Below are 26115 nucleotides of genomic sequence, written 5' to 3'. Positions count from 1 at the left end.
TATATAACGTAAAGTGATATTAAACACTTCCATTCCTGAGGGTATATTGTTATCTACATGCCAAATTTTGTTGCTATTGCTGTTAAGAGATTTTATGGCCATTGTGTCTACACATATTTTTAAAATACATCTGCATTGCTTGAGTTAGACTAGGACTCTTTGGCTAGCAACCCTAAAATAAATGCAATACAATACCGTTTACTGAGTACAATCATTAGCTCTGTTTCTCTATATCCCCAAATGATGCGTGGATCTTCATGCATATATGTGTGCACAGACCAGTCCCCTTTTCTTTCCACCACATGTAATTATCTGAGTCATTATTTAGGTCCTTATGATGGAGAAGAGTATATAATTTCAAAAATACATTTTCACTACTTGGGAGAAATATATTAATAGTGTACTGATCAATCTCTATAAGGGCTTTCAAACCCCATGTTTAGAATATCCTAACAAGTATTCATTCAAAATACTGTGTGTGTCTGTGTATGTATGTATTTGAGTGAACATTATGGGAAAATTTGGAACATTTAGATTCCTTTTGTGGTGGCAAAGCTATGCTTTAATTGATCTACTCACAAATATTGCTGAAGAGATATTATTCCTACAACAAACTAGAGTTCAGTGTACTAGATTTAAATCTGCTATAAATTTATCTACATGATCTTGGGCAATAATTCAATTTCCCTGAGTCTCAAAAGAATAATTTGTAAGATTGGTTTGTAGGACTGTGCTGATTAATACATGGTGTTCTTATGAAAAACAAATATGGAGGTACTTCATAAATTTTAAAAGCACAGATATAAGACATTACATTGATGACACTCTACAAATGACCACCAGCATGCATACTTGCGAAGGAGTTTCTCACCTGCCATATGTAATGTCCACCTAACTCAGAACTAGGCAAGATGCTTCTACTAGGTACAATAATTCTATCACATCTCTATTCCCAATCTAGTTGCCTAATATATCATAGTATATAGAGTGGTATTATTTATTTCTATTTATTTTATGTTATTTTTTATATATTTATTTGTATAACAGCAGTTATTCATCTTATAAGTAGAATATTGTATTCAATAGTGAAATTGTTTTTCTTCTCTAAAAATAATTAATAAGGAATTTGTAAATTTGAGAAAATAATGTAAAATAACTTTTTTATTGTTTTATGATGTATTTATTTGTTTATATATATATATTTAACAAATGTTTGGTGGCCAAACATGTCACATTTCCTTGTTTCAAGCTGATTTCAGTTAAAGATACAAATGTAATTACAGTGATATTGTAACTACATCAAGAGCTATAATAATCTATTGTCCTTGCTAACTTTCCATTTCTCTTTAGCCATATCATGTTCTTAGTTCTCTCTGTAACCAGATTAAATCCCTAATTCGGTAAACACCTTCAACTTTTCTGACCCTCTCCCATTTATCATATTTTCTAAGCCAGAGACACCAACTACTTCAGTATACATTTCTGCCTACTTCCATGCTAAATCTTCACCACCAAGCATGGCTGGAGAAAATCATATTGATTAGTTTCACTTTAAACTCTTAGGAGGACATAATGGAATTTTACCCCAATTTTCAGACCTCCAAAACTCCTGCTCCATTCTTACTCTTAGATGATGATCTTTATTCCAATCTTACTAAGAAGACCAAAATAATTTGAAGAGAACTTCCACAGTCCCCCATCACCAAATTCCCATCTCTGCCTCATCTATCACTGAGGTACTTTTCCAGGTATCAGCAAAGGACAATCCCTTCTACCCAAGAGATCCCATCTCCTCTTCCGATTAAAGGACATTGGGGCGCCTGGGTGGCGCAGTCGGTTAAGCATCCGACTTCAGCCAGGTCACGATCTCGTGGTCTGTGAGTTCGAGCCCCGCGTCAGGCTCTGGGCTGATGGCTCGGAGCCTGGAGCCTGCTTCCGATTCTGTGTCTCCCTCTCTCTCTGCCCCTCCCCCGTTCATGCTCTGTCTCTCTCTGTCCCAAAAATAAATAAAAACGTTGAAAAAAAATTAAAAAAAAAATAAAAAAATAAAGGACATGGCTGAAGGAATTCTCAGTGACTTCTTCTATCTTTCCTAACAACGTAAAAACCTTCTGTTATATCTCCACTATTTTTAAAGAGTCTTTTTCACCTTATTCCTGTATTTAGCTACTAAACGTTTTTTTTATTACAGAAAAAAATTCTTGGAACTACTTTACTTTGTATACTCTTTCTAAGAGTATTCTTAGAGTATTCTAAGTATATCTAAGAGTATTATCTTTGAATCAATCAAATCAAGCTCTCATAATCATTACTTTGTCAAAAAATCCTCTTGTCAGGGTTTCCAGTGACCTTCATGTTGCCAAATCCAATAGTTAATTCTCTGCCTCCACCTTACCTGATTTATCAGAAATATGTTATCACTCTCTTCTGCTACAATTATTCTTTCACATGGTTTTGGAGACATATGCTTGCTCTGTCTTCCTTCTTTCTCAGTGATTACTTATCTTTTGTCATCTTTTTGGATTTCTCTCATCCCTCCTTGCAATCATTTTGATTTCTTCTATTTAAATGACCATATATATACTTATAACAATGTGATATCACCAGCATTAAGTTCTTCCCTGATCACTCCCATCTTAAATATATAATTATCTATATAACATACTCACTTTGTTGTCTAATAGACATCTACACTTAACATGTCCAGAATCCAGCTGCCATTCTCCCTTCCCTATCAAACTGCTCTTCTTACAATCTTCCCTATCTTAGTTACTGACAAGGCCAGCCTTCCAGTTACTTTAAATAACAACCTCAGTTGACATTCTGGATATAGCCTTTTCCCTCAGAGCCTGCATTCACTCTATCAACATATGTTATAGGCCTTATCTCTAAAGCACTTCCCAAATCTGACCATTTTTCACCATCACACCTGCTACTTTCTTAATTTGAGCCACTCTCTTCTCTTGTCCAGATTATTACAATGGCCTCCTAATAATTTCCAGCTTCTTCCCTTACCTTTTCATTCTATTCTTAAACATAGCCAGAGTGACTCTGACATAAAACAAGCCAATGAATGCCACTCCTTTGTCTTTATGTCCCCAATGCTTCTAATGTCACTAAAGACTAAAGCAGAACTTCTTTAGCCTATTGTTATTTTTCTGAAACTGAGTTTTATTATCTATAAAATTGGTGTCAATGATATACTTATTACCTGAGGAAGCTGTGAGGATTAAATTAAGATTTGTTATTTATAAAACACATAGAAACAGTATTTGATGATTAACCCATTATTATTATCTCATGTTTTTGCTCTGGCTCCCTATTTGGTCTGTGATATATGTCTCAAGAATATCCTAATATTTCAGTATTTTCCTTTTGCTTTACAAACAGAAGCACAAAATAATTTCTACTTTTCCCTTAAGGCACTATTAGTGCAGTCAAACACATACCTGCATTCAAAATTTCAAGTCAAGGCAACTTCTTGTAGTGTTACTTGATGTACTCACATACATTCTAGCAATGGTGCCTGTATTCATAATTACTTCTTATAATTCTGATTGATCAGAATCATGCCTAACAAATAAAGGGAAGTTCCCCTTCTATTTTAGCCAATCATGCCTCATTTGTACATGAGATTAGTCAGCCTGAATAGTGCAGTGAGGGAGTGAGACTTTTACTTAATTGACCAGTTAGAGAAATCAATTGGGAAAAGCAAAATGTGCTTTATAGTAATGAGGGAGCAATGGACATACAGGAATCTAAAGCAAATAGACAAAAAGATTGAGAATGAAGGAAGATTAACAAATATGGGGGTAAAGTAGATCAGAAAATACAAAGTGTTTTAAAAAAACAAAACAAGAACAATAACAACAAAAAAGATCATGCAAAACAGGAGAGGCAAAATCAGGGTAGATTTTGTCCTGTCCTGTAAGAAAATAGTAATACTAATTTTAATCATTGCTCATGAAGTGCAACTGAAGAAGAGACTAATGTACATGTGTCAATGTCAGAATAACCATAGAGACACGGTCAACATTAAAATGTTGCTTCTTGGTATACTGGTAGACACCTGTTGTCTCTGACTCTGGGAAAACAATTTAACTTAAGTCCATCCTTAAGATCATTCTTATCTCATATATATTCCACCAAAATTGAAATGGTATTCATTATGGAGATGGGTTTGGTAGCTTTCTTACTATATTAGTACAGTGAATCCATGTTGCCATTTTATTATTGGAGAGGAGATTTTTGGTAAAATTGTCATGATGTTTGCTTACTTACAAACTTCTTATTATAGTTAAATTTAGCCATGGAACCTCATTTTAGGAAAAAAGAATTTTTAATAGATTTTATTTCGTATCTGAGTGATATTTATATGTAAACAGTAGGATAAAATTAGTCATTACTAAGAATTAGAAATCATTAGTAAAGCAATGTAATCAATTAAAGAAAATCAATTTTCAATAACTTATAAAAATATTTAAGATTATCATATCATAAATCTAAATTACCTTCCATATTTTAAGATCATTAGATTCTCTTTACCTACAGATAATAAAACTTCATGTATGAAATTCAATTTTTTAATTTCTCCAAATACATACACATATTCATATGAATATTATATTTATATCTGAATTGTAATCTTGGGGTAAGGTTCCCTTTATTGATAAAGGTTAATAGGATGGAAGAAGGCCTAGTGTTTGAATATAGAAACAGCAACATAGATAAAAGACAACGCACATTTATTGAACATCCACTATCTACTAGGGATTGCATATTTCTTATAAATGTCCCAGCTAATCAACGAGGTATGACATTTTTATCTGTTAAAGAGATGACTAAAATGAGGTTTAGCAGTTGGGAGATGGATATAAAGTCACAATGGCATTAAGTTGGTATTTGAACCCAGACTATTATGACTTGTACATCTCTGCAATTAATATAAATTACACAGCTTCTAAGTTGCCCTTCTTGTACCTTCTAAAATGGTCTGGATCAAATTATTTTGGTTTTACCTCACAGCCTGCAAAATATAAGAGGTTTTACACTCTGAAATTGCATTTAGAGAAAATACAGAAAATACATATAGAAAGGCAAATATACTACATTAGTAAGCAAACACATCTTATTAGGGTCCAGCAGAAGCATAAGCAATTTTAGCCAGGTAGGCAAGAACTTGAAAAGCAGAATATTAAACCTGAATTTAAGTGAGCAAATAGCAAACATTTTATTGCAAAATTCATGGTAATAAAACCCAGAGGATTTGGTCTTTATCAATGGAGATCTTCTAAAGCAAAATGGAAAAAAAATGTCATGTTTTTTCTGTTCTTGAAGAAGTGAGTATAGAGTACAAGGGGTCATACTATGTGCAAAATAAGAACAGCCTGCAGACTGTATCACCAGGAAAAAAAAACAACAACAACAAAACAAAAACAAAAACAAAAAAACACTGAGCCAGCTGGCGCAAGGCCCTTCAAAGTTCTTGATGGCTTGGAGGTTAATAGGTTACTTGTGTGTGTGCGTGTGTGTGTGTGTGTGTGTGTGTGTGTGTGTACATATGTGCATGCACATACATGCATGGGAGAGAGAGGCAGGGAGAAAGAGAGAGAGAGAAAGGTATCTGTCAAAAGGCCTGGGGTGTTTCATCACCAACTGTTGTGAGCAGATTTCTGAGATTCAGAAATCTCAGTCTTCATCCATGTGCACTAAGCTACTTGTTCACATCAATGTTAAGGTTACCAAATCTTCATGTCTAGACCAGACCTCCTCTTCGGCTCCAAGTTTCTATTTCCAAATTGCTAGTACTGTCAATTCTCTCCTTGTGGATTTTTTATGTGTGTTATATTTGAACTAGAAATTGAAATAAAATAATTGATGTATGTATTAAAATAACAATGTATTACTTTTCTGAGACAAATGACGTCTTCCCATATCTCTCATTTCAAGGAAATTATGAGAAAAGATGCACATCAAATATAGAAAATGTTAAGTATCAATCTTTTCCCTAACAGTTTAGATCCTTTAAACTTTCAGGCAAACTTAACTGCAGAAATATAATTTTTACTTAGCTTTATTAAGTTGAATATAATGACTTCATTTCCTTGTTATTCAAAAGTGGCTGTTTTAGTTGCCATAAGAATAGAATAATAATTGAATAAAAAAAGAAAAGAAAAGGAAGAAATAAATAGGCTAAATATAATTTATCTAAAAGTCTTATAAACATTAATAAAGCACACAAGCTTGATAAAGAAAACCCCAGACACAGACATATTTTTCCTATCTTCACTGAGTGGAGAAAAAAAATAGGGTGAGATAAGCCTAATCTCCAGAAACAGGTTAAAAAAAGTCAATATTGCAGCTTGATAAATAGAGGGTAGAATTTTGAAAGGTTATGGAATCTTCTTTCTTTGAGGTCATTAGGAATAAGATTCTCATTCTCAGGGAGGACTCAGGTTGTGTTTTATACTGAAGACAAGAGAAACACCAAGCAAAACTCAAGGTGACTTCCCATCCTATTTTTGTATTCCAAGGAATAATGCATTTATTTTTGAAACAATATTTATAATCAAATATAAGGAAGTCACAGAGACTGATCCAGCTGGCAATAGGGAGAAAATATTTCAATAATTCTTGTAAAGCAGCAGGGAAAGCAGGTTATTGTGTATGTGAGTAAGCAAGGGAAATAGTAGCCAGGCTTGATTATCCCCTGCCCCAAATGGACATGCCACTGCTATGAAGAAATTCCATCTAGTCTTCAAAATGAGTGTGAACTGAAGTAATGTAAAGAGGAGCTAGCCAAGCACAGCTAATCAAAATCCATCAGAAAGCATTATACTTGGCATGTGCTTTGTTCTGTATAGGATCAAATTAAATGAAACTTGTGCCTTACCCTACAAGGCTCCAGCCTCCATCTGTCAGTTACACTTGGGCCTGTTCTCCTGATATTAAAAAAAAATAAAAACAAACACAAACAAACAAAAAACACTTCAAGACTCAAAAGAGAGTACAAATTTTCTCTTATGAAAGCACTGGTTGCTGGTTCAGTACAACTGATCCCATTCAGATAAGCATGGTCAAGACATAAGGAAAAGTATGGGGAAAATAGAATATACAGAAAAATTCATCTTCCTTGTCAGAAACAAAAATGCACATGTGGTGCCTTCCTTTGAACAAAGGGGAATAAATTGCTTAGTATTGGATATCCATCAAGATTTTAATGAGATTTTGTCTATTTGTCCTATCTTATAGATGATATAAAAAATTCCTGAAGCAGTGGCAATGCTAATGAGTTCATCACAACAATGCGCTGTTGCTTTAAGTTTATCCAACACATCTCCCTATAATGACTCCTTCACAATCTCACGCAGGAGAATGGAATATTTTGTGACAAACTTGCATTGACGAGGACAAATTCTGAAGTGAACTTTGCTAATGGGGTTTCATCTCATGATGGATATGAAATGTGGGAGGTCAGCAACAGCATCTTAGTTGAAGGAGAACATAAGGACACACTATTTATCCATGTTCAAAATTCATGAACACAAGACATTCTATTTTCAATCATGATAAACTGTCAGCAGCAAACTCACAGAAGGGTATTTTCAAGTTTGTTCTTTCTGAATAGTCATTAAACTGACACACATATCACTTTGGTTTTGACATTTGAAAAACATATGATACCTTTATACCAGAGACTAATGAAGTTTAATTCACTATATTGCTGTTCATTCAGGTGTATTCAGTATTCAGCCTGTGTATATATCTGATGTATATATCTGATATACATCTGGAGATATATATATATATATATATATATATATATATATATATATATATCTCCACTCTCTCAGCTAAAGCACAGCAAGATCATAGCCACTAGTGCACACAGGCCAGCTCACACTTCATGGCATAGTGCAAGCAGGGGCATAAACATCTATAAAGAGTCATAGAATTTTAGTGTCACAGTCTAATCAGAGCAAACTGCTTGACCTTTGTTTATCCTGGCATTGTAGCATGTTTGAGTATTACTGAATGACTGAGCTGATCAAGAAACCTAAATAAGAGGCTCTATGGTAAGTCAACCTTTATCCTGGGAGAGTGGCATACACACGTTTCAAGAAAAGAAAGAATGGCTAAGAGACATTTAATAAAATGTTGTATCTAACACAAATGACCCTCAGACCCAGTTCTCATGCACTCATGTAGAAAGGCAAGAGGCTTACAAGAAGAGTTTAAAAAACAAGTGAATGTTGGGATATTGAGAACCTCTGATTCTTATTATTTAATCCAACAGCAAGGCAGCAAGAGAATGCTCATGGTTGCACTTTTAATGTAGGCTTTCAGTGACTTTACAAGACCATTCTTAGGCATTAGCAAGGTGTCAGCAGCTGCAGCACTTTTTCACTAGTCATTGGTATTGTATTTGCCACTTTCAGTTCAAAATATAGTGTAAGGTTTCACTCTTGTGAAATTAAGCTGGAAAGGAGAATAGAGGATGCCAACTTGTGAAAAATCACTTAGATGATCAAACGATGATTTGGCAGAGGTGTGAAGGGAGCTCCAGTTCTCACAATTAACATCATATAAATCACCTTTGTTTTCTATCATGAATGTTTGAGGATCAAGATTAATAGTATCTCAGAAGCACAGATTACATAAAAATAAGAACATCAGGGGGCGCCTGGGCGGCTCTGTTGGTTAAACTTCCAACTCTTGATTTTGGCTCAGGTCATGACCTAATGGTTTCTGAGATCAACCAACCCGGCATGGGGCTCTGCACTGACAGTGTACAGCCTGATTGGGATTCTCTCTCCCTCTCTTCATCTCCCTCCCTCAGAATAAATAAATTAATAAAAATAATAAAAAAGAAAAGAACAGCAAAGCCTACTACAGTTGTCAATGTGGAACCAGAATTTGGATGTTTTAACTCCCAGACTAATGTTTCCATCTTTTAGGTTCTCCGTCATTATCCAGAGGATACAAACACACATACTAAAGACCCCAGTTGGCCTGTAGGAGATGACATAAATGCCCTGTCCATATCCCTGTAGTCCACTTTGGCCAGTTCATGCATCTCTCTCTCTCTCTCCCTCTCTTCTGTCTAGAACACTAGATGCCTGTTCTCTCGGCCAGAGCGACAAAATGTGCTTGTGAATTACCAAGACCACCATCCAGCCAAGTTCTCTCTCCACCCTTTACCCTCCTAGTCTTTTACTTCTCAACCCACCCAAGTACCTAAATACTCAGACCGCTCAGACCTCAATGGTGTTTTACAGCATTTCCCAGAATTTCCCTAAGGTATAAATAACATTCTTTTTTTGACTCCCTTCCTTTACCAGTTTTCCTTCCCACTTGCTCACCTCCTTAAGTGAGTTTCATGCAACTCCAAAATAATGTACATGCATTGACATTCTTTTGTCAGGGTCTCTTTTGGGGGAAACCCAGTCACAATGCCGTATGACTGTTTCCTTAAATTATTTTTTCATGGACTAGAATGTAGTGCAGAGCAAAACATACATGCTTATTGAAGGAATAAATGAATTATAATGATGTATATAAAATTAGGGCCTATTTTTTGAAGGAGGGTTGCCAGATTTTTATTTGTCTAGCTAAATAGCCCTAAATAAATACATAAATAAATACATAAATAAATAATAGGAGAAGATGATGCAGGCGAGTTTTGGTATTTTTGGTGATGCTTCTTGTGACATCACTACAAATGTTTGAAACAAATTTGAAATATGTTTTTCTTTTGTTAAAGATTTTCTATAATATGGTGAGCACCCAACCATAAGCACAATATATATTAGAAATTTTTAATGGGAATAAACAGCTTTGTTTGAAAGTGAGGATGGGTTCCCCCTAAGGTTTCCATCTGTGTACACACAGAGATGCAGAAATAGTCCCAGATTTAATGAAGTGATTAAAGGGAAAGGATGCACTGGAATACATGATGATAGACAAATTCAGCTTGTCATAGGGGTTCACTATGTTACTACCAAACTAATGACATGAAATGTCTCATTTACAAATGGAAAGAAGAGCTATTATGATCCATACAGCAAAAACAAAACAATAAATAAAAAGTCAGATCTTTCATCTCCAGAAACAGATAGTGTAGTACTTAGATGTTAGCATGAGCTAGATTTCTCAATATGGCTTCTTTTCATAACTTTTGGACCACCGCCTTAAGATGTAATCAGATATTAATGTCGCCATCAGACAAAAGGACATGTTTACCTCATCATGCTCTCATAGAAATACAGGGTATGTTTGTTTAGAAAATAAACTTAAGAAATACCAGATAACACACATTCTCGGCAATATCCAATAGTCTTAATGAATTATACACATACCATTTGTGCATTATTATCACATAAACTCTGTACAACCAGACCTCTGATATATTTGACTTCCTCTAATGTTCACCCTCACAATGGAAATCTGGGCCATCTGTATAAAATGGCTAAAATCAGAATTTGTGTAGTAGAAAAACTTGGAATAACTCAAGCAATAAAGATTTCAGGTGAAAGTAGAGAGAGAATGAGAGAATATTACTGAAAGGAAGTTTGTGTGTGTATGTGTGCATTTCTATTCAAGGCAGCAGTAAATGCTCTCACTTTGCTTTAAAACTCTAAGGTAAAGTAATCATTTCCTCTTAATAAGTAATTCAAAGCTAATATTTGCCTTTATTATCTAAAATTAAATAATTTAGAATGCTTCCTATCATTTTAAATCTATGTTTGAAAATTGCTTCATATTTTAATTGAGAAAGTGTCTGGAGATAGAGGAGGAAGGAAAAGAAGCTATGATATTCATATATGTGTTTCATTGTGGATATTTGAAAGAAATATGCCTTTCTAGTACCTATGAAGCATGCACGGGATACTTTGCTCCTGATATTACCTTGTAGGAAGAATCATACCTAAGAATTACCCAACATATTTGGGATTAGGAGATTTTTTGAATGTCTTTATTTTCAAAATGCACAAGAATGTCCTATACCTAGGTATCACAATAAAAGTATATTTCAGTAGTCTATGCCTTAATTTTGATATTTAATTTATCACAACAATGCTTTAGGAACTGAAAGGAAGACTGGGATTTCGGGGGAACTGAAAGGAAGCCTGGGATTTCGGGGGAAATAGTGACCAAAACCAGTATTTTTGTACTAAGTAACATTTTACTAAGTAATAAAAACATCTTATAATATATGGTACCAAAACATTCTAAAAAACAGAAATTTTAAGTATGTATTATTGAAAATTAATATTTAAGGCATACAAAATGACTTGTATGTAAAATAAATTACCCCAATCAAGCTAATTAACACATACATTACCTCATATAGTTACCTTTTTTAAAATACTGACATTTTAAAACAGGCAAAATTCCTGCTTTCATGGAGCCTACAGCCTTGGGTATAAGAGAATACATATTTTCCTGGTCTTTTCTTCCTTAGTGTCCAGTAATTTAATTGGGGTCCTGTTTGTGTTTTCCACATATCACAGTAACCTTATACTCATGTCTGACCACTAGAAGAAAAGTACATTCTCAGTACTAACACAGAAAAATTTTCATTTGAATTATTAATAAGACCTATAAAGAGACAATTACCTAGCCAAATCAGTGTCGGCAGATTGTGGAAATTTGAGACAGAGATATATCTTCAGTAGAACACAAGTCAAGGCAACATAGTGAGTCTAGTAAGAAGCCAGTTTACTTAAGAAACCTGAGGCCATCAAGTCTAATGAACTCTTCTAAACTATGGTATGCATCTCACTTGAATTACTACTTGGATTTGATTGACATAAAATATCACAAAAGATTCAGAGCAGGGGGACTAAAGACTCAAACTAAGACATTTATAGAGCAGTATTCACTTTTTAAGATCTAAGTAATTCAGCAAGTGTCAGGACAACCACAAATTTTGTAATTTCCCTCTGGCTTTCATTGAGGAAAATAAAACAATAGATTTATCCATAAAATAAGCTTTGTTTGGTTTCTTCAAGTGTATGTTATACTGGAAAGAAAATTTTGACACAGAGAAAACTGAATTCTAATAACTCTGAAAGCTGATAACATTTGGCAAGTAACTGAGCATCCCTAAAACCCACTGTCCTTACCTGTGATAAGGAAAACATATCTCATATACTTTTTCTTTTTTTTAAGGATTGGAGTCAGAAAGTACAAATATTGTAAACAATATGTGATATCCCATTGTGATCCAATAAATTTAAAAATACACATTAAAAGAGTGAGACTAATATAAATGATAGTCTTCATTTACAATTTGAGTACCTAGCTACAGCTCATATCATTCTATCAATTCTATTATTCAGTTTTGTGACTTCGAAAGTGATTAAGATTTCTTATTCTGCTTAGGAAATTTGGGTGCTTCCCTGAGAAATAATGACTCAGTTGAGATCTGAAAGCAGAGTAGAAGAATGCCAAATGGAAGGGGAGAATTCATGCCAGGCAGATGTTAGACAATGTTCCTGTGTCAGAATGGCGTATGTAGGGAGTGATCAAGGACATAAGAGGGCCATTACTGTTGGAGCAGAGGAATCTGGGGGACGCTGGAGAATGATCAGGTGTCAGATGTGAGTCAGTACGGGGTAGACTATGAGACATTCTCTAGCCTCTGAATTAATTTTATTAGTTATGAAATCAAACTTCTTTCAAAAGATTTCATTGGCTGTAATATTTAGAATGGCTTGAGTTACAAAATATTGATTGGTATCGTGGAAAGAACTAGCGGTGATACAGCATAGTGGCTGGAAAATAAAGTACAAGATCATGACCAAAATCAGAAGTCAAAATGTGTCTCTCAGAATCAGTTAAATTTATGCTGCAGGAAAAAACAATATCAGAATCTCTGCAGCTTAACACAGCAGATGTAAAATTTTCATTTATGTTACAGAGCTATTACACAGGTCAGCTGCAGCTCGGTCCCTTGTCACCTTAACTTTGGGTCGTAGGTGATGGAGCAGCCTTTATCTGGAGTGCTGCTGGTAGTAGTCCTGGAAGGAGGAAATTGGCAGAGGGTATGTTGGCTCTTAAAGCTTCTGTTCTGCAATGACACATGTCATTTTCTCTCATATTTTATTGAGCAGGTCACAAAGTCAACACCGACATTAATGGGATGGGGAAGAATCAGGGAGAAGTACTGCAGGAAAGTAAATTGGAATAGACTAACAGTCTACCACAGAGTAAGGATCTTAGTCTTTATGATGGAACCTATGGGGAACAAGTAAACAATCCTAAACAGAAATGCATTTTAAGGTAGTGCCTACACATAAAGGCATCAAAACTGAGTAAGGACTATACAGAGTCAGTATCTATTACTTAACAAACCACAACAAACCTATTATTCTGCTTTGTAGACTATGTACCTTAAGTGACATAATAGTTTTATATGTAATTATGGGGTAGCAATTATGAATCAGGCATTCCCAGTGAACTGTCTGATTCACAACTGTCACCCCATTATTATAATTAACATTATCCAAGGATACATATATATCCTATATATCTCATCCCTTTAAACAAACAATTGAGGCTATATTTGCAGACTTTGTCTAGCTGGTGCCACCCTGCCTAGTCTGTTGTTTTGGGCAAATGTAATGTAAACTGTACCTGTTTATCCTCTCACTTAAGTTTGTTCAGGCTACATCTCTTACTCCATCAGTGAAACTCTAGGTAGGCACTAGATGTTTCAGATTTCAAATTCTTCAAGCTTGAATTAAAACTTTTCTTAAGACCGCGAGCCTGGGTGGCTCAGTTGGTTAAGCAAACAACTTGATTTTGGCTCAGGTCATGATTCCATGGTTCATGAAACAGAGCCCCTCCCCCCACCTTGGGCTCTGTGCTGACAGCCCAGAGCCTGCTTAGGATTCTCTCTCCCTCTCTGTCTGCCCCTCCCCAGCCCTCTCTTTTCTCTCTGTCTCCTTCTCTCTGAATAAATAAATATTAAAAAAACAAACACTTTTCTTAAGACTTTTTTTCTTTCATATCTCAAAATTCTTGAATTTCCATACATTTATACCAATGCATACATTTTATAGTAAAAAGTGTTAAGGATAAAACATTTCAGGGTGAGTCATTGCTCAAGGTCCTTGTGTACAGAGCTGCATAGTTTGTAAAGGTATTCACATTCTATCCATTATTTACTAATGACATAATCAATATGATTCAGCACCTAAGCAACTTTCAACACTTATTTTAAATATAAGTAAAAACTACTGTGAATATAATTACTGAGTCTAATGTAACTAGAATTTGTATTCACAATGACAACAGACATTAGTCATTATCTGTGAAAATCTCAGAGTTACCGTCTATCTACTCTTGTGTAGACAGACATTGATTCTGTTTTTGACAGGGTTCATGTAATGAGTCATTTATTGTATTTCAAACTTAACTGCACTGCCAGTGTAGGCAAGGAATGTGGTTGCACATGTTTACATCTGGGCCTACTGCTGAATCCAGAGCAGTGACATGCATATTAAAACAAAAAACACTCAAATTATGGAAAAGGGGAAGGATGTTTGATGCTCTTGCCATAACATAAGGAAGCCTATGAGCCAATGAGCGAGTTTATTAAAATGTGGTAATTCAATTAAAAACAAATTTTAAAATTCTGTTATTTGTAGAATATTTTGGCTATGAGAAAACAAAAATGGAAGCTGCAGCATTACAAATAGCAATAAATGATCAAAAAAGTTATTTTATGTGAATTTTAAAGTAAATTTTTTGTGTTTGTTTTTAGCCCAAATAGGAGGAATAATCTATCATCTATGTTTATCATTTAAATTTTCAAAAAGGGAGCTTGACTTTTCATCAGGTGTTGGGTGTAAATGGAGTGCTCTCATACAAGGTTGGGCACAGGTGAGTCTATGCTTTGGTTAGACAGATTAATATGGGGGTAGCATCATGGTTGACCAAAGCAGTGGATAGCAGGAGTCTACCTATGTGGGAGATCAGACTCTCATTTTGGTTCTTGGTTGGATCATTTTGTACTAAATTGCCCCAGTTCTTGGGAGGTAAGCACTAAATGCTTTGAGTTTCCCAAGTGATGGGAGTGTTATTCATGGAAGGTCTCTCTGACCATACCTGATAGACAGTTCATGCTAACAAGCTGGCTCACAATGGACCCCTCAATAGTTATGCTAGGGAGATGATGTAGGGCAACAGCTGGCCTCACAAGACAGAATAACCTTAAGACTAGAGGATGGGTCTTAGGCCACAGGACATCTCTGGGGAAGGATGGGGTATTAGAGATTGAGTTTGACCATGTGGATAATGAATCAATATCCACTTGATGAAACCTCAATAAAAACTCTCAAATTGAAGTTTCAGTGAGATTCTCATGTTAGAAATGCTTCACACATATCGCCACACATCGATACATCGATACTTAGAAGAGTAAAGCATCCTTGAAGACAATGGAAGCTCCACATTTGGATACTTCCCAGAGTGCACCTTACACATCTCTTCCTTTGGCTCATTCCAATTTGTATTCTTTTACTATAATAAAATTGTAATCATTGGGTAAAACAGGACTTAACCTCAAAGAAATTAGAAGTTTAATTAACGAAACTATGTTGCAAGACATGAGATTCAATGACAAGGCTTGGGTCACGTAGTTCAGATCTGACTGGTAATTTTATACTCTGAGGCCCACCTTCATTGCCCTTACCTCTGCTTGGTTGCTTGATCTCCGTCTATTTTTTGGCCCATGCTATTTCAGATTTAGCTTTGCCTATGTAATGAAGTACGTTAATAAACCAACAGAGAGGATTCTCAGGGCAAAAATGGTGCAATATTTATATTTGTGGTTCAACAGTTAACAGAAAACGTAATTTTCTTATAAACTAGAAAGTCAGCTTATGTAATAGTCTACAGAATAGTTAAGAAAAAATATATTATGTTCTTCTGATGTCCTTTATATAAGCCAATGCTGGAAAACTATCACAAACACTTCATCAATACTAAATATAAACTGGGTTGTTACTACCACTGTAACTGGAAAATTTTATATGAAACCACGTCTTTTTAAGTATATGCATTTGAAGTCTATCTTTTAAGTCTATAATATGCATTTTTAAAAGTATATGCATATATTTTAAGTATATACATTGTGTACATTTGTATTAATAATATATAATTAAATTAATTTATATGCATTAAGTATATGCCTTTTAAGTATATACATGTATTTTAACAACATGCATTTGAAATATAACTTGAACAAATTTAAAGGGTAAATAGTAATATAATAATTAAATATGAAATATCATAGAAGTGTTTTCCAAGTTGATAATTTTATGAATAAAATGAAATATATTTGTTCTCATATATATATGTATATTTTCAATATATATATACACATACAGATTCAGAGTTAAAGATGACTAAATTAGATATATCTTTAAGCATATGTCTATGGTATTATCATTTTATATTCTTTCATGAACTTTTCAATGTAAGGAGAAGTGTTTTCTCTGTGTTCTCTTCAAAATCTAATAAATGATCATTCTCATTGAGTACTAATACATATGTGGTGGTATAATTTATATGATACACAAAATATCAAAATCAGAAACATGTAAGTCTTGTTTACAAGTATTGTTTTTAAGTAGGCATATAAAAAAGGTTGGCAAAGTGCTCCTAAGGAAACCTACCAAATGGATTACAAAGCAGACCGTAGCATACTCTAAACACATATTTCTGCAAAGCCAAAATCAAAAGTAGCAGTATTATTAGTATTTGAGATGAGGAAACATTCGAGTGTGTCCTGATGAATTCCAAGATTGAGCAGCTCACTGTCAAGCTACGTTTAGGTTTACTGGAGTAGAGGCACTGTAGCAAAATAATGGACTGTGTACATAAAGACAATAGATTTAATTGAAGTATGCCAGCTGTGTGGCAGGTAATACAGTTCAAGTATTAGTATATTCAGTTTCTTCAGAAGAGGCAACATTGTCCCTGAATGTGAAATAAAAATAGCTAATATGGCTTTTTAACCCCTGATCTTACTTGAAATGATTTTTAAATAGCTTGGGGATATGGCTCCACATACATATCTATATGAAAAATATGCTGAACATATAAAAAATAAGGATGCGACTGTAGAAGAATTATCATCTTACACACTGTGTACACAGAGTAAAAAATAGGTAAGAGTATAAAACTGTTTAAACTGCATTTTCACGAGTAATTTATATTCATCAGCTTCAGGTATTTAAACAGTAAAAGAACTAATGAAGCACTGGTGACTGAATACCTATTGCTATGTTCCTTATTATTTTTCTTCTTAAGCCTTAATGAGCTGTAATTCCAGTCGCTAGTATTTTGTATCAAACATGCTTTATTCTAACAAAGAGTAGTGACAAGGAGCTGTATCTCACTTCATGAACACCAAACTTACTGCAGATATGTAAATGAGAAGCTACAAAGCTAGAGAAAAGCCTGGAGATATTAACATCTGTGTGAACGAAGCAGCCATTTCACAACCCAGTGGACCTTAAACACAGCAGACATTGAAATCTGTTCAGTACATGGGGTGGATATTTAAATATGTTCAATTACTGCTTGTCTCCCAGCTGCTGTCTGAACATGGCTTCAGTAATATTAGGGAGTCTACTTTGACATCACTGGCATATAAACATCATGGCCTTGATTAATACTTACTCCTAGACTAAGTGGCCATTTTAAAACCGCAAGTACGAATTTGAATTGAATATGCTCAAAGCCTGTTCCTTGGAGTGAAGACGTTGGAATCCACTTACTAAGAAGAAAGGAAAGATGAGAAGAATGACTTCTGACAACTTTGCTTATTTTTTTGTGTCACTTTGAGAATGGATATTCCATAAGTTTGATTTATGCATGAATATGTTTCAACAAAAACTTAAGTCAATGAATGGTTTAATATTTTTTCAAGAAAAAAATTACATCGATGAATGTTACTTGGAAAATCAAGAACATTTCTGAGTAGAAACTTCAGTCATAAGAAGGAAATGAGCACTTTGAAAAACCATGGTTGCTTCTTTTCAAAGACAATTTTTAAAACATTTCCTTAATGTTTCTTTAAAAATAAATAAAATCTTCAGGAAACTTGTGATTATTTTTTAAAGTGTGTGAGGTTAGTACATCAGGAATTTTTTTGAGGGAGGAGGAATAAATTAGAAAGATTCAATCCTTAATTTTCAATTATTGAGACACAACCATCATAATTTTTAAACTGATAAAAGTTATAAGAACCTTTCACAGTATATAATGAATTCCAGTCTATTATTGATCTGAATGTTTGTAACTACTAGTTTTTCCAATATAATTGACAGAATAACATTCTCTGCTCCTAACCTTTTTATCAAAACCATTATTGGCACTGAGTATTTGCAAAAATGCCAGCGCTGCCATTTAAAATGCCAATTTCATGGCTTTATGAGTACATAATGTTAGTAAATTAGCATTATTTTCTTTATGTTTGATGCCTTTGCAATTATAACACACTATTTTGTCATGAGTCACATTTTAAAAATCCAGGTGACACATATTTTAAAGTTTACACAAATCATTGTAAAAATGTCCTATATATTAGGCTGTAAGAATCCAGGGTAAGTGATAAATATTTTAAACAGTCACTGAGACTACTTAAATTTCACCATTTACTTCAATAGTTGAGAGGCTCCTTCGGCACATTAGGGATGGCAGGCGGCATATGAGTCTTCGGCTTTGTATGCGTTATCAGACCATGTAGGACTGGACAGTAGATAACACATTTTCAGAGGCTATAACTTCCTCAGAATTATGTGGCAAGTTATTTTTATTACTTCCAAAGCATTTCTATACTGTCATTTCTTGGCCTTTAACAGATTAATATTTTTATTTCCTCCATGTGAAGGGGTTGTGGGTTTGTATGTAAAATAAGTTGAAGTTAATTAGTGCAGCTAAACTTTAAGGAAGCCTGGGCAGGTGACCCAAGATTTGAAGGGTATTATGTTAATCATAATTTCCACAGCTTAAACCTCTTCGTTTTCCCTAAGATGTAGAAAATCTGTAGTGAAATAGTAGAACAGAGATTCTAAAACATGATAATAAGTCAAACATAATCATCATTTATTTGAAGCAGTATGTTGCTGACTGTCAAAGGTCAGGTCTGTCAATATCTCAAGAAAAATATTTCTCTCAAAAGATGATTCCATAAAGTAGTTAGTTACTGCATCTGGTGTTGATGCATTCCAACAAAAGTGGTTGCAAAATTATACTCCTATTGTTTAATGTTATAGAAACTAAGACACTAAGGGCAGTAAATAATAAGCAAATTCTCACAATGGACTAAGTATGCCAAAAGCTTTTTTCATCACATGTGTATTTATTTCTAAGCAAGATGTTCTTCCTCTTTTTTTTTTTAACTTTACAACAGAGCTTTCATTCATTCATTCATTCATTCAGCAAGTGTTTCATATTATCTCCTATATATAAGGTACATTTGCAGATTTTGGAGACTGAGAAAAATATTTGCCTTCATGCAGTTTACTTGCAGCATAACATGGCAAAAAGATGAATAAACAAATAAGCAAATATGATTTAATTAATGGCTAGTTTTTAATGAGGTGGATAGGGAAGGTCCTTCTGAGTACATACCATTTAAGCAAGGATTTGAAGAAAAGATGAGTGAGTCAGGTGGATCGCTGTGACAATAGTGCTAAGCAGACAGAACGGCAAGTGCAAAGTCCCAGGATGGAAATGTGCCTGGTTTGCACCGACTGAGGATTCTCCTTATGATTGTTCTCTTGATAGAAACACATTTAATTTCATAATTAAATATTTACCAAAAGAAAAGACAAAAAAACAGGGAATATTGAAGTTAAAAATAATTGAGAAAGAGAAATCATTTCTAGAAAATTTAATAGTGATTTAAAAAAACGGTCTGCTGTAGTCACAAAATTGTCAATGTATTTAACAAAATATTCCATGACTTCATTTCAACTGATCTCACAAATGACATACCACTTGCAAAGATAAAATCAAACTAAGATGCAAACTTTATAGTTACATCAGTAACTAATCATTGGTTATGAATATATATTGTGTTATGTGGGAAAAAAATGCCAAAAATACTAGTGTGTAGTTATTGGTTTAAAAGAGACAGAGACAGAGACAGAGACAGAGACAGAGACAGAGATGGGGGCAGAGGCAGGGCTGATGGCTTCTACAGTGTTTGATGAAAATCCAAAATGTAAATATGCATTTAAATAGCTACAGAAGTCATTCCATCACAGGTAAGAGGATAATGTCCATCATATATACATTTATCTTTTATCTTTATTTCTTGCGAGTGTCAGGTATACAGTATTAAGTTAATCAACTCATGAGGTCATTGTGTAATTGCCATATTGATCCAACCAAAGCATAACTAAATTATTTTAATACTGTAGTATTTTTATCTCTCTTTCCTACTTCCCATTATCTGCTCCTTCACATACTAAGCACTCACTCTGAAATAAAGTGTAAACATATCAGTATATATTCTTAAAAAACAGATACATACATTTATTGTTTTATGTATGTTTATAATTAGTACCATATATGTATTTTTTAACTTTCATCTAATAATTTCACAGTCCTATTGAAGTTGTACTATATAAACAAATTCCATTGATTTTTTGTGACGTCGTGTTCCACAATTTGCCAGCACTACCACATTATAGTCATTCAATCCTACACTGATAGACTCTAGCCTGACTCCAAAGGCCCGCTACTATACCCTATACAAACATAACCACACCTATGCATGGCCTGTGTAAGAATTTCCCTTGCTTGTTTTCCGACGCAAATGAAACATGAATGGTCCTATGAATCCACAACCTTACCTAAGTTTATATTATTTCATATTCAAAATTTGGGTTTAAAAACAAAATATAAAACAGGGGCACCTGGGTGGCTCAGTTAAGTGTCTGACTTCGGCTTAGGTAATGATCTCACGGTTCGTGGGTTCTAGTCCTGCATCGGATTCTGTGTGTGTGTGTCTCTCTCTCTCTCTCTCTGCTCCTCCCCTGCTCATGCTCTGTCTCTCAAAAATGAATAAACATTAAAAAATAATAAAAAATAAAATAATAAAAACAAAATATAAAACAAATACAAATTAGGTATGAAGTGTGTATGTATGTCTTCTTGTTATAACATTACCTTTTGATTTTTTTAATGTTTATTTATTTTTGAAAGACAGAGAGACAGAGTGAGGGTGGGGAAGGGACAGAGAGAGGAAGACACAGAATCTGAAGCAGGCTCCAGGCTCTGACCTGTCAACACAGAGCCTGATGCAGGGCTTGAACTCACAAACCATGAGATCATGACCTGAACCGAAGTCAGATGCTTAATCAACTGAGCCACCCAAGTGCCCTACATCTTTAAATATATTTTTCTCCTTATATTTATCAAGCTTATCAATGTTGCACTATGTCTCATTATGTCATTTATAATTGTTCATCTGATTTTTTTTCTCTTTTCTTTAACAACCTCGCTTCCCCTCTTCCCTTTTCAACTGGGAAACTATGTGTTTGTTGTGAAAAAATGGTATTTCCTGGAGGATATTTTCCGTGAATGACTTCTTTCTTTTTCACTTGAACTTTTCTTTTGAAATTCTTTCCTTTGTTTTTGCATTTTTGCAAAATAACTATGTGGTTTATTTATGTCTCCCATATATTTAGCAAATTCATTCCATTTGCCAAATATGGATGTATTTTACTTTTTCCACATCTACTTTTTTGAGACTATCCATTAGACCTCAAGCAGTATTTTGAGGTCTGTGCATTGTTGCCTTTCTATCTTTTTCATTTCCTAAGACTCAGATAGAGGACTCAGCTGAGACAACAAAAATCATTATTCATAGGCTGTGTCTCAGGCTGCATGAGCGCATGTGTGTGTGCTTGAGTGCATGTGTGTATATGTGTGTGTGTGAGAGAGATTGGATGAAAAGACTTCTATCTTTCCTGAGCTAGGCTTTACTCCACATAATCATTTTACATTGCTATAAAATGAGACATTGGAACTATTTTTCCGACACGAGTTCAGTCATGAACCTTTTACTCAAAATGATAAAAACCTCTGTAGGCATTTATTTCTGCATTATCTCTTCTCTGTGCTAAAGTTGCTTTTACTTCCCTTCTTGCCATGAGAAGAAAAGCTTATGAATTCTGACCATAATATTGATGCAAATTTTTAGAGAGAGATAATGGTGCCTCAGTTCCTCTACATCCTATTCCTACTATTTTTTAATATCACTTATTCTTTTTTGCCCTTTACTTATTTTAAATCTCACATCCCAGTAGATCCAAACTCCAATCCTCTTTTCACAGGCAGATCATCTTTTGTTATCATGAATCCCATGTTGCACTTGCTTTACCCCCTTCAATGGCTTCCCATTACTGTTACAGTAAAATCTAGAATTGTCATGGTGTATTAGACCACACATTACCTAGCTCCTTGTTTATTTTAACCTCATTTCACTTCACTCTTGTGTCCACAGGCAACACATCAGTTATACTAGTCTTTCTTTTCTTAAATATATACAGAAATGGAGGCAGTTTTGTGCATGTCTCTGTGTGTGTGTGTGTGTGTGTGTGTGTGTGTGTATTTGTATATCTATTTTCTACCTCTGTCCATTAAGGGGCCTTACAAAAAATGGCATCCTGCAATTAATGAGAACATCTAGCATTTAAATATTGGTTTGTAAATACCATTTCCCAATAAAATGAACAAAATTCCAGGACTGTGGCTGGGAAAGTCCCAGATAAGCCTGGAACATCTTGGCATACCAGAAAATAAGAAATTTCTTTATAAATGATAGAAGCATATCAAAAAATTACAGGAATCACTAGGAAGGATCTATCAATGACCAAATAAGAGTTTTTTGAACAAAAAAATAAACAACACTGTTATAGGATTATAATGCATAGAATAAAGTAAATATCCATGACTAAATACCGATACCAATAATGAAGCAAATGAATTAATGAATAAGAAAGAAGCATTCTTCCTTAGAGTAGAATTCAAATTAATGAATGTGGAAAAATGATGGACATAGACAATCACAATTTGGCAAATACCAGTTATAAATGTTGGAAGGCAAGAATAATTGATGGATGTTAAATTAGGTGGGTAAAATGTATAAAGATGAACAGAATACTTTCATAGTCTCAAAATATCTCCCCACAAGATAGTGATTAATTACTAATGGAATACAGTAATTTATAGCAGAGAATCTTGAGAGGTACCATCTGAACAAAATTTAATATTACCAGTAAAAAGTGATAGGTAGTATGAACATTATGTACTTCCTGATATGATACTGTGAGAAGAGCAAAGCATCATTTCTTTACATTACTGCCAAAATTACACAATTCATTCTAGTCTAAGGACACGTCATGTAGATCCATATCAGGGGATGGTCTATGAAATAATCAGCCAGTACTTTTCAAATGTGTCAAGGCTGTGAAAGACAAACAAAACTGAGGAACTGTCCCACACTGAAGGGGACTAAGGAAATGTGACAGCTATGAGCAATGTGAAGTCCTGAGTTAAACTCTAGATCAGAAAAAGTACATTATTGGAGCAATTGGTAAAATCTGAATAATATCTGTGAATAGTTAATAATACTGTAACAGTGTTAATTTCTTAGTTTGATAAGTGTCCTATAATTATTTAAAATGTAAAATTAGGGGAACTGAGTGAAGGATATACATATATATATACCATATATATATATGGTTCTTGGAATATCATGTATATTCTTAGAATATCATTTTTCCAACTTTTTTGTAAGATCATATTACTTTTCTGCTTAAAATCATCTTATAACTTTCCACTTCACTCAGAGCAAATTATTAAATGTTTTTACCTGGTCTACAAGGTGCTACACGATCCAGACCTAGCTACATATCTGATCAACCCCCTTCCATACTCACCTCACTGTTTTTACTACACTATCCTTTTTTTAAATTTCTCCTCCAAAATTCTAAGCCTGACTTGCCTAAAGGTCTTTGTGCTGTTATATCTGTCTGGAAGGCATTTCCCGAAGTACCTCAGTGGATCCCTTACCCTCTGCGATAAAATAACAGCCCCCTTTCTCATTATCACTTATTATCCATTTAACCAACTCTGTTTTGCTTCGTAGGATGTCTCATATTTTGACATACTTATGTAATCCTTATTAATATTTTTAAAATTTATTTTAAGTAAGATCTATGCCCAACGTGGGGCTAGAATTCATGACCTGAGATCGAGAGTTGTATGCTCTACCAACTGAGAGAAACAGGCATCCCGTAAATTTTCATGTCTTTATTCAATGTTAAAAGCAACTAACTGATCAGACTCAGACTCCTCTCATTAATAAGATTGGTGATTGAAAGATGGTGCTAATTTGTGATTATATTCCCAAACACCTATTATATCTAGATGATTATTTGTAGCAAATGAAATTTAAGCATACATGATATTTGTGTGTCTTCGGAATTAACAAGCACGTGTGCTGTCCTGAGAGGTGTGTTTTTTTGTTTTTTTGGTTTTGTTTTTTTTACCTGTTACTTAGGGGAGAGGACTCTGAAGACCAAGAAGAGGACTGAGCCACAATATGGAAGATCATTTTCCAAAAATAGCCAAGCGAAGACCCCTCAACCAGGAGGATTCTTGGTAGACTGTGACATAAAAACAAAATAAAGATTGACTGTGTTAAATTGCTGAGGATTTAGAATCTATATTTTACAACATCTAGAATTACCTCAATTATAATGAATAATAATGAAATGTGTTCCTTAAAGTTTAGCTATATCATTGGCTTAGTTTTTGACATGAAATGAAACAAAGTTTCTGACATAACATTCAAGGTTCAACACACACTCACTGAACCCTTTGACTTTTGAGCATTAAAACAATTCTCAGGCATGGAACTTGCTAAGGCCAGACGCTGAAAAAGTTTGCAGCACCTCATGAAGGCACACTTTATTTACTTCATTAAAATATAAGTGTTTTATTTTTTATTTTTAAAGTTTTTATTTCAGTTCCAGTTAGTTCACATATAGTGTTATACTAGTTTCAAGTGTACAAATCAGTGATTCAACACTTCCATAGAACACCAGGTGCTCATCACAACAAGTACACTCCCTAATCCCCTTCATCCATTTAACCCATCCCCCACTTCCTCCCCTCTGGTAACCATCACATTGTTCTCTGTAATTAAGAGTCTGTTTCTTGGTTTGGAAGGCACCCTTTCTTGCTACAGCTTTAGATGTTACAAAAGAGGATAATGCAAAATGAAGAACTGCTCCCCTTGCCATCCAGAGCAAGGACTCACAGAGAAAAATGGATTAAAGAATTTCTACCAAAAATAAGAAATAATATCTATTCTAAAAGGTAAGGCTGTCATCCTTTGCAAGTCAGATTTCATCATCCCTGTGAATAAGTGCTACGTGGTCCTAGTTCTTTGCTTTTCTCAAATGTGTTATTTGTTTTGTTTTAATTACAGTTTTACCTTGTCTCAGCTCCACTCCTGTATATTTGGAATTTTGGAGCTGCAGACATGTGTCTATTCTAGCTCACACTTTGCCGGTTCAAGAAGAACCACATCCAGATCTTATGAAGATGACTTCTCACTACTTGGACCTTAAATCAGATGCAGTTATTAGAGGCAATTTGTGTTGTATTCTTTGGAGAAAGTACAAGACATTCTGTGTTTCAGAAGAAAAGTAGAAGACAGATTTGCTTATCACCATGGTGAACAGTGGCAATGACAGTTAGTTGATCATACGCATCTTGCTGTCTTCACAGGGTTTAATTTTGCTTGGAATCAGTTGTAAAGTCAGGAGTCCTCTTCCCATGTCTTGCTCCCCATGTTGGGAACGTGAGCCATGTTCTCAATGATGGAACAAGAGCAAAAATGATTTGTCTCTTTCAATCTGAAGTAGTTAAGAGGATGCTGTGCTTTCTCGATGTTCTCTTTCCCCATTGGTCAGATGAATGGAAACTAACCCATGACTTTGAGGGATGCCTCTGGATGAAAGAAAACTGTTTGCTTGATTTAACCACATGGAAGGCCCCAACCAGGAATAC

General features: G+C 34.4%; 2 long non-coding RNA genes across 3 annotated transcripts in view; one reads left to right on the top strand and one right to left on the bottom strand.

Annotated features, from left to right (window-relative positions):
• LOC123384399 overlaps positions 1-24747 on the top strand; it is a 69434-nt gene extending 44687 nt beyond the window's left edge. The window contains exon 2 of the long non-coding RNA XR_006595437.1: positions 24599-24747. This is a non-coding gene — a long non-coding RNA (uncharacterized LOC123384399). The remainder of the gene's footprint in view (positions 1-24598) is intronic.
• Positions 1-26115, bottom strand: part of LOC123384391 — a 547325-nt gene that overhangs the window by 70641 nt on the left and 450569 nt on the right. For both annotated transcript variants that reach the window (XR_006595426.1, XR_006595432.1), the window contains exon 5: positions 24588-24704. This is a non-coding gene — a long non-coding RNA (uncharacterized LOC123384391). The remainder of the gene's footprint in view (positions 1-24587; positions 24705-26115) is intronic.

The sequence above is a fragment of the Felis catus genome, chromosome A1 (genome assembly GCF_018350175.1).
Source record: "Felis catus isolate Fca126 chromosome A1, F.catus_Fca126_mat1.0, whole genome shotgun sequence".
NCBI lineage: Eukaryota > Metazoa > Chordata > Mammalia > Carnivora > Felidae > Felis > Felis catus.
Note: the sequence above shows the minus strand (reverse complement) of the source record. Positions and strands in the feature narration are given on the sequence as shown.